The 8,303-nt window shown below is 41.5% G+C and overlaps 1 long non-coding RNA gene across 1 annotated transcript; it reads right to left on the reverse strand.

The window, feature by feature from the left end:
* Nucleotides 1-875: 875 nt before the first annotated feature.
* LOC125945978 (uncharacterized) lies at nt 876-3,897 on the reverse strand. The gene is made up of 3 exons (XR_007467285.1): nt 3,760-3,897; nt 2,007-2,048; nt 876-1,185 (listed from the first exon to the last, which is right to left on the reverse strand). It is a non-coding gene; the product is annotated as an uncharacterized LOC125945978 (long non-coding RNA).
* Nucleotides 3,898-8,303: the final 4,406 nt, after the last annotated feature.

An 8,303-nucleotide genomic window follows, 5' to 3' on the forward strand; every position in this document is an offset into this window, starting at 1 on the left:
CTTTGATAAATCTAAACCCATAGTACTTGAGCACTGGTTTATAATAACGCTGAAAACAGGCAAGTGCGTCCTTGAAGTAAGAAAGCAGGAGACATTTCCAACAATTTCAGAGTGGGAGCTGTGGACATGCCTCATGTTCTGTAAGAACCTTTATATAGTAGCTGCCAAGGGCCTATTGAGTACTGATCATTTTATGGGAACGTGAGGAAAAGTCAAATAAATACCTTTGTTTTTTCCACATCCTAGAATACAATGCGATAAATTGGATCTTAATTGGTTGAGTGCCTAGAATGAATGGACATTGATAAACATAGCAATGTTGACAACGAATTTGGCAACTGTTCCTATTGTTGCTTTGATCGAAACAACCAAACAATTATGCCCCGTAACTTAAGCTCCCTCTGCTTAAAGGCTACTGTCTACCACCACATGGACCTCCTTCAAGACAGGAGCAACTTTAATTCAGTGTGGTCTGTTGAAATAGGTGAAACCACTATGTTTTGCATTACAGAATCTGGAGGGCCATATTGATTGCTGAAATTTGGTGGAAGTGCTGTCCCTCGAGTTGAGCAGTAACTGCACTTGAGCATAGCTTCTCCACAATTCCTATATCATAACAACACTTTCAGGCTACTTAAGCACACCCGCTATAGCACCAGATTAGTAGCAAGCTTCACAGATTGGTAGTTGCTTCATTCCAACTGTTCATTGCAAAGACAGTCAAGTAGTGCAACTAATGCGCAAATACACCTAACTTTGTCAGTTGGAGCCACCAATCACTTCTGGCAGTTAAGGCTGCTTTTAAAATTTAGCACTTTAGTATGGAGGCGTTAGAGACTTGAGATCAAATGAACATTCATTCCAAATAGTAGGCTATTGTAGCACGTAGTTGCAGACACAGGCTACTTGAAAGTCATTTGTTGTGCTAATAGCAAGCTGGTAATTCCAAGTACAAAATGTGAAGGCAAAAATGCAATGGGTAAAAGGATGTACGGTACTTGCCTATAACAGCGTTGACCCTGATAAGGTCAAGAGCCTCTTTTTGCCTATTGGTGGTGTTGTTTCCGAGAAGTGAGTGGCCCATGAGGTTCTCTGTGAACACATGGTGAATCAAGGCCCTTGCAAACTTGCCTGGTCCACCATGGCAAGCTGTGCCAGGATCATCTCAATGAGCACTTCTCCAACCTATGTGAAACGGCACGTTTAGGTAAATAATATTAGTGAGGTAGTTTAAGGATTATTTACACAACAGCCACACTCCGAATAAATCACAGAAATACTGTCTGCTCCAGACCTAAAATGTCAACTAATGTCACTAATAAAAACAACTAAAACTAATGTCACAGCTTGTTATGCTGTTAGGATGCCATGTGCTTCAGAAAAACAAGGATTCACCCAGTACAAAATAAAATAGTAAGTAAACCAAAGCATTGAAAACTTTAATGCAAGTAGCATTTTTAGGATACTTCACATACTTTCAGGTGTCTGTCTAACTATTTTCCAGCCAATTTGTGTCACTTGGTGGTCAATGGCCTAATGGGTAGGGCTGCTATGTAGACGGGAAGTGGGTTAATAACCATCTGATGGACCTGCTTGGATCTCTGGGTATGTGACTCAGAGTATGTGCCATTCTTCAATGAACCTCTTTCACGCCATCGTGGGCAACTGCTGCTTGTGTTGGCAAGCAGCAGTAGGAAGCAGCTCAAACAGGAAGATAACTGTCGACGTTAATGCGATTACCACTACACATCAGATTCGCTTGCTGTGTCCCAGACCTACTCAGCTGAATGTGTACATAAGACACAAAGACAGGGTGTGCCAACTGCCCACCTCATCAAATAAATGAATCGACTCGCAAATCAAAGGTTATGCAAAATCGCAAAGGAGACACTTAATGCTACCATTTTTACTAAATCTTAAGGAGAATACCTCCCAGCAATACATTCTCCTGGCAACAGTGCATTTGATCATGGTGACGCTAGACGATGAATGGCCAAAGAATTCACCTTTCGCATTCCGGCTGTGGCGTCTCCAGGCTCATTTTGATTCTGAAAACAGATGTCAGTATTAAAATGTGACGCCACGATAACTCAAAAGCAGCAATCAAAACATCTACATGGACGATTAAGCCGACATAAATGGAATGATATAAATGACTGATTGAAAACATTAAAGCATGGCTGCTCTTGCCACTGGCAGTGTGAGGTGAGCAAATAATTTATTTTTAATTTCTCTCCTAAATTTTAAAATTATTTTTGCTCATCTACTGCATGAACTGTTGCGGCCACATCTTAAAGGTAGCTCGTTCATATAAAACCAGTGTTGCATTTTTTACTCCCCGTCTAACTGCTGCTACTGCAGTTTGCTTACTCTCTAAGTATTCCACAGAACTGCTCCACCAACAAACCATTGTTCCAAGCTTATGGCAAAGCATCATTTAGATCACAAGATACGCTCCCCTTTAACTCTCTCTCCTCTTTAGTGTGTGAATTCAAACCAAAAATAACTTATTGACATAGCTGTCTGCTTCTATCTCATAAAAAGCCTTGCTAATTTTTGACATTTGTCGATAACGCTTACATGCCTCTGGGAGCACAGTGGGACGACACGGCTAATATGCCCAAGCATCTCGTTCCTTTACTGATTTTCGAACTTAGTTATATCAATCAGTTACTGAAGGGCCAAAGGCTGAAACTTCACACGATGACATTATTTTGAATGTTTCATCCTACTAAAGCAGAACATAGCATCCCACAGAATCTGCCTTTTCCGTGAATATAGAGCGCCTACGCGAAGGTGTTAGCGCGAAGTACTCGATGGCGTCGAAGGGAGATAATGGCTAAAAAAAAAGTTCACCGCGCGCGTACCGGCGGAAAACAAACCACACATAACCTGATGATTTCACAGCATTCACTGGCATCAGCCCTTTTTTATCTCACCTATCACATAGAATCACATATACGCCATTGCAATTCTTTATTATTATCGCACCACAGCGCGTGTCTACCGCACGGCGTGTCGGCGAACTCTGGGCACTCGATCCTGAAGCGAACAGCGCAGCAGAATACATTAGAACGGCAAAACGCCCCGCGCATATTTTCGACGATCCCGACACGCCATGGAGTAGATGCACGTCAATGGATGGCGTTGCGTGAACGAAATATACTTGATTACAGTACAGTTCGGATTATTTCACGTCGCATTGTTTCTACGAAAACGGCAAAGCACGAGCGCTCATTAATAAGGCTAATTTCAATCGGTGCTGGAACACCGTACCAAACATCGTGGCGCGCACAACATGCCCTGTTTTAGCTGGCTCCACATAGCTGCCCACCAAAACGGCAGAGCACGAGCGCTCATTGATAAGGCTAATTTCAATCGGTGCTGGAACGCCGTACCAAAAATCGTGGCGCGCACAACCACGGCCGGGCTCGACTGGCGCGCGCGTTCGCAAGCGAGCGAGCGTGCGCGCCAGTCGAGCCCGCGCGCGCGCCAGTCGAGCCCGGCCGTGACACAACATGCCCTGTTTTAGCTGGCTCCACATAGCTGCTTTACGTCGCCGCAAGCGCGCTGTGAAGTTAAATCAGGACAAAACTCCATGCTCAATATCACAAATCTAGTGCTGCACAACCAATTCTCGCAACGGAAGGATAGTACTAGTAATGAAAACGAGCACAGAGGCGCGTGGAAGACATGCACGGGCTCTGTACGCACGTTTGCTGATAGCGTGAGCAAGTGGAATTCGAAACACCCACTCACCTTCGATGTGGCTGAGTCGGAGGCGATCATGGTGATCTTCGAGGCAACGTGTAGCCCATTAAGACCGAGCAATAAGTTGTAATATACCAAAGATGTCACAGCGAGGCAAAGCGCACAGAAAACGCAGCAAACTCATCACGCAACCCGCACACATACGCCGCACGCACAAAGTTCTGGAATCCGCCAGAGTCAACAGCGCAAGCGCGCATTCACACAAAAACGCGCATACAAATCCACGCTTTCATAGATACAAATTGCCATATTTATTAACAAATCTTGTAATATAATGGTATTTCTTAACAATTTCTGTGTTTTGCAAAAATGTGAAAGTTTTCTGCTTAGCTTCCTTGAGGAACTATTTTCTTTATCGCCGTAACGCAGTGCGCCGGCTGGTCACGTACGGAGCGCGCGGGAAATAGTGCAAAATTCAAACGTCGCAAATGTCGCGCCCTGTGTGCGCGCACAGTTTTAATCGTTTGTATTAAAAAGAAATGTTTATTTTAATACGTGAAGCAACCGGCGCGAAATGAACTACGGACCAGCAACGTACACAATTGCCGCTGTTCGTGCTTGTTAGTTTGACATCATGACAAACGGTAGACAGCATGCCGTCCCATTGATTAAACATTTGTACCTCTGCTTCTGCGCTACGATTTGCCACCGGCAAAGTATAACAGCATAGATTGTGCGTGGTGGCCAAGCAGTTTCCCAGCACACTGGCCAGCACCCCGTCTCTACGTGTTACAGAATAGACCTAGGCTTTCATGTAAAATATTGACACCACGTCGCAGAGATCACCCAAACTTGTTTCATTTTATTGTGCGCTAAGGGCTAACAACTAAACAAAACGCACTCTTTAAAAAACATATTTATTTATTATGCTTACATACTACTTTTCCCACCATCTTGCCCATATTTAACATGGAGGCAATGCCGTTTTCTGACACAGACAGGGCACTGGCCACTTACAATAGAAGCCGATGGGAATCCAGGAGGTGCCCAATCATCGGTCATTGGTCACTGCTTGTTGGGACGTTTGTCTTGTGCTCCAATTTTGTATATATATATATATATATATATATATATATATTTACAGGGTGGTCATTTTTAAGTCTTACGGAATTTTTAGAAATCGCCTGTGGCAGGTAGCATAATTCTTATCATTGGGCTGGGTTAATCGATGAGGCGGACATTAGTAGCACGAGCAATCGAAACATAGATTCAACTAATTAACAAGAAATCACTAATTAACTTCTTATTTTATTACTTTACGACACATATTGCGATTTACGAATTTGAGCCGGTGAGCTTGTCAGGCGTATCCACTTGGAATGAATTTCCAGAGTGACACCAGTTTGGAGATATGCGCCATCAAACTCGCCGTAAAAATGCACTGAATTTGTTACCAAAATGCTGTTTTATACATTGAAGCGCAAAAGTAACTAAAACGCCCTTGTATTTCGTCCCACACTTTGGGCAATAATATCTCGAAACTAGTGTTATACTGGCAATTCATTTTAGGTGGATGCGTCTTGCAAACTCACCGGCTACAATTCATATATTGCAATATGTGTCGCAAAATAATTAACTAAGAAGGTCATTAGTCAATTTTGTTAATTATTAGAATATTAGTTTCAATTTCTTGTGTTACTAATGTCCGTTTCTTCGAATAACCAAGCTAAGCGATACGAATTATGCTAGCTGCTACAAGCGATTTTTAAAAATTTTCGTAAAGCCTAATTTTTAACACCCAGTATATACAGGGCGTCCCAACTTTCTAGCACCGACACTTAACTATATGCAAATGCCACGTAGCTGGACAGAACCAAGGTAATGTTGTTTGCCGTCGCTTACAGATACTCAATTTTTTGCATTAGATAAATAATTAGATAATCATTATAATTAAAGATTATTAATCAATTAATAATAAATAATTAGCTTCTCAGATATTATATTTAGATGAAAAGTGTCAATAAGAAAATTATAGAGCAACAGGAAAAACTCCCGATACAGCTTTCTGTTGCCCAATACGTGGTACATAAAAGTGTTTTTCCGAGCGTGAAAGAAGCCCGCGGACACACGCATAGTGATCGAGCGGCTAGTTGTGCGGCAATTTTGCGTGTATTCGCGGGCTTCTTTCACGCTCGAAAAAAAAAAGAAAAAAAATCAATTTTATGTTGCACGTATTGAGCAATACAAAGCTGTATCGGGAGTTTTCAGTGGCAGGAGCGTCGAGTGCCATTTGTTCTTTGGACAGTACTTCCGGTTCACCTCCTGAGATGATCAAGAGGTGAAAGTAAATCGAAAAAAATAGTACAGTACAAAATTCACGAATTTCATTAAAGATATGATATCGGAGCATACGTTTAGCTATGAGTTACTGAAGTGTCTGGAATAATTAGAATTAATTAGCTGAGACGACCGGGGATACAATCCAAGTAAATCAGAAAAATAGAAAAAAAAATGGTTCAGTTCAGAATTCATGACTTTCATTATAGATATGATATCAAAGCATAAGTTTTGTTGCAAGCTGACTTGCTGAAGTGTCTGGGATAATTATAACTAATTAGCTGAGACCAGATTAAAAATAAATCAGGAAAAAAAGAAACAAAGTAGTACAGCGCAAAATCCATCGGTTTCTTTATAGACATGATATCAAAGCATAAGCTTAGTTCAAGTTGAGTTACTGAAGTGTCTGGAATAATTATAATTGATCAGAAATCACTTATTACTGCTTACCAAAGCACAGAACACAGACGCCGGGAAGCGAGTGCCAAAAAGAAACACCTAAGTCAAAGTTTAAGGTTGCCTACTCTTTTAAGCATGAAATGCTTTTAGCTCCCGTTGTCGGCGATCTTCAAGTGACCTTGAGCCAAAAGCCAAAGGTGTTATCCGGGCAATCAAAACGAGAACATGCCGGCAAGTTGAAAATGAAATTTTGTCACCCGTAGGCACGAGTACAACTGTGGCATGGACGTAGAGTGCAATATAGCGTACCGTACATGCAATGCATTGTACTTGATATAAACAAAACATATGAGCAAACAAAATAGTAAATGGTGTCTACTTGACACTGGCTTTGCCACACATCAAAAACCACTATGACAAGTTGCGAGAACAAAACGAGATCATCCGAGCAACCAGTCAAACTTGAAAAAAGGCGGTCTCTGGCACCAACCCTTTACTACACATGCTAGTTACTCTCCAAACAAATTACAAAAAAATATTGCTTGCGAGTTCTTCCCAATGTTTCTTGACAATATCACTCAAGCTGTAACTTCTATTATGCTGAAGTTTTGTCATTTCCAATAGCGACGTTCAAAAGGCAGATAGATACAGGGGCAGATAAAGTGGGCCGATCCTGGAGGCAGTGCAGAAAGAGTCCAAGATCAATGGCACCCGTTTCATGTGGGCCGATCCTGGGGGCTGTGCAGAAAGGGTCCAAGTTCAATGGCACATATATCCCCTGTGGGCACGGGGACCTGTAACGCTTCCTTGAACTGCCCTTGTCATATGTGGGACCCAAGAGACAAAGTTAACAGCCCTTCCTCTGTCGAGAAAATGGAGTACTGACTATTGATATGTTGTTGGCATATTGTTGAGGAATTGTTGACACAATATCCTTTCAATAATGCCTCAATAGTTATTGAACGTACACAACAATACCTCAACAATAATGTTGTTGAGCGCTTCACAACAGTAAAGTCATTGACTAATTGTTGTTGACATATTGTTGAATAATGTTGAGTATTATTGAGAAGTGTTGAGCAATATTGACATTGAATATATATCTGAAAGCAAAGCTTGTCGCCGTAAGCATCTTACGTAAGCAAAGGCATATCTTTCGTAAGCAAAGCTTGTCGTCCGATTCTAATAAGCGAAGCTTGTCGTCCGATTCTAGCATGCTGATTCTAGCGTGACGGCTTCCGAAGCCCAGGCGAAACGTCAGCGAAGAGCCGCCGACCCTGAATTTAGGGCAAACGAAGCGGAACGCCTGCGGCAGCGTCGTCTTGCCACAAGCTCCCCCAGTTACGACTCGAGAGATAGGCATTTGGTTCAAGTTATGTGACACTCTATATATTTAGTGTTGATTAAGTGAACAATAAAACAATCTATATGTGTAAAACACATACACGTCTACATGTGTGTGTTTTAGATATATATTTAATGTCAATATTGCTCAAAAATTCTCAATAGTACTCAACATTATTCAACAATATGTCAACAACAATTAGTCAATGACTTTACTGTTGTGAAGCGCTCAACAACATTATTGTTGAGGTATTGTTGTGTACGTTCAATAACTATTGAGACATTATTGAAAGGATATTGTGTCAACAATTCCTCAACAATATGCCAACAACATTTCAATAGTCATTTTTATAAGGGAAATGACTAAGCGCTGTTCATATGTTCATGTAGAGTGATTTTACTTATTATAGACACAATTGCGGCTACACAAAATATTTATATTATCCTGTGTGGTATCTCGTTATTATTGTTCACGCCATAGTTCGAGGTCGTCAGTCAGTCAGTCAGTCAGT

Source organism: Dermacentor silvarum, chromosome 5 (assembly GCF_013339745.2).
Source record: "Dermacentor silvarum isolate Dsil-2018 chromosome 5, BIME_Dsil_1.4, whole genome shotgun sequence".
Classification (NCBI taxonomy): domain Eukaryota; kingdom Metazoa; phylum Arthropoda; class Arachnida; order Ixodida; family Ixodidae; genus Dermacentor; species Dermacentor silvarum.